Here is a 1699-nt window from a genome sequence, read left to right as displayed (position 1 = left end):
TTCAGGTGCACATAATGACAGTTGGAGATATTTAATCCATTGGTTGTATTTCAGTATGGCATATGAATTTTGACCTGTTATCCATTGTCATTTCCCATGAGCTCACATCTTGGGTCTTGTTCTGGTCTGGAAATGTACACTGTTTTCACTCAGGGCGGCTCAGCCTCTTAGGAAGCTGTGTGCTCACAGAACTTAGGATAGGATGAGAGGATCGACAGATGGCTCCAACTGTCCACGGTATTTCCACTCAGGTTTTCCTCATTTGTCTTTCAGAGAAAAATGTCCTTAGTGAACAGTTTTAAATATCAACATTTATGGTAAAGACAGCTGAAGATTCTCATGCATTGGAAAACTTCCTTCATGGAAAACACTTATATTTTTGTGACTAAAACTGACAATTAGTGGAAATTAATCTAGCCAAGTGCATTACTTGGTAGAACTAATAAACAGAAACTTTCAATATTAAAATTAGTGACATAGATTTTCTAAAGCATGAATAAAGTCTTTAGTATGGCAGCATTTTAATGGATACCTGCTAAGATCATTAACAAACAACACAATGATTGGTATTCAGTTAATTGCTAAAATTGATGTTGGATGTTTCTCACAAGTAAAGGAAATGTGTCAATGCTTTAGTCATTCAAATAACCTCTTCCTAAGTAAGTTCTCTTCCATCCTAACTATAAACATATCATCTCTATAACCCATTCCAAATAATAAAAACCTCTATACAAACCCATCTATAAAAAATAATACATACCAAAAACATGCTGTTTCTGGATAAGCAACCAACTGAGAGCTACTCACACCCACATAAAATCTTGTTTTTTAAAAACAAAAAATCTTGATGTTTTTTAAAAACGAACTGTCATTTCAACAGGTAAATAACTCTTCCCTTTATTGTGTGCAGGCTAGGAATTTTATATCATAGTTATTATTAATGAGAGATGCAGTAAGTTCATTATAGATTTGTTTATTCAATACTTGGAACGAAATCAAATGGATTAGTCTCTTGAGGGTAAATTTCTTTCTTTGAACAATCCCTTGAGAGAAAATACTTGGCTCCTACCAAGAGAGGGTAGCTAACTGAAAAAGTCATATGAGAAACACGTAATGTAGTAATAAAAAGTCTCCACTACCTTTATTAATCATGTATTTCACATAATGAAATGGATAAGGAAGGAAATATTTGATCCAGCCTAAAAATATTTAATCCAGCCCTAATCCCCTTACCTAATTATACCCACTCTACCCACTGTGTGTACCACACTTCCTAGGATGCTTTGAGGCTCAGTGGCACAGTGCCTTTCATTTGAATGAAACATGAAAATACTTCAGTATAAAAGAATCCAGACAGCTTTAGTGTGGCCTTGTTTGTGTTCTGTTGGATAAATGACCAGAAGTGGGATTGCTGGGTCATAGGGAAGCTCTATGTTTAGTATTTTGAGGAGGCTCCATACTGCTTACCAGAATGGTTGAATAAGTTTATATTCCCACCAACAGTATAGTAGCATTGCCTTTTGGCCACATCCCCACCAGCATCTGTTATTGTTAGTTTTCTCGACAATGGCCATTCTAACTGGGGTGGGGTGGAATCTCAATGTTGTTTTGATTTGCATTTCTTTTATGGCCAGAGACGTTGAATATTTCTTCATGTATCTATTCTTACTTCTCCTGAGAAGTTTCTTTTTATGTCTTT

This window comes from Dipodomys spectabilis, unplaced genomic scaffold (genome assembly GCF_019054845.1).
Source record: "Dipodomys spectabilis isolate Male_0828 unplaced genomic scaffold, ASM1905484v1 ptg000030l, whole genome shotgun sequence".
Classification (NCBI taxonomy): domain Eukaryota; kingdom Metazoa; phylum Chordata; class Mammalia; order Rodentia; family Heteromyidae; genus Dipodomys; species Dipodomys spectabilis.
This window is presented reverse-complemented; position numbering follows the sequence as displayed.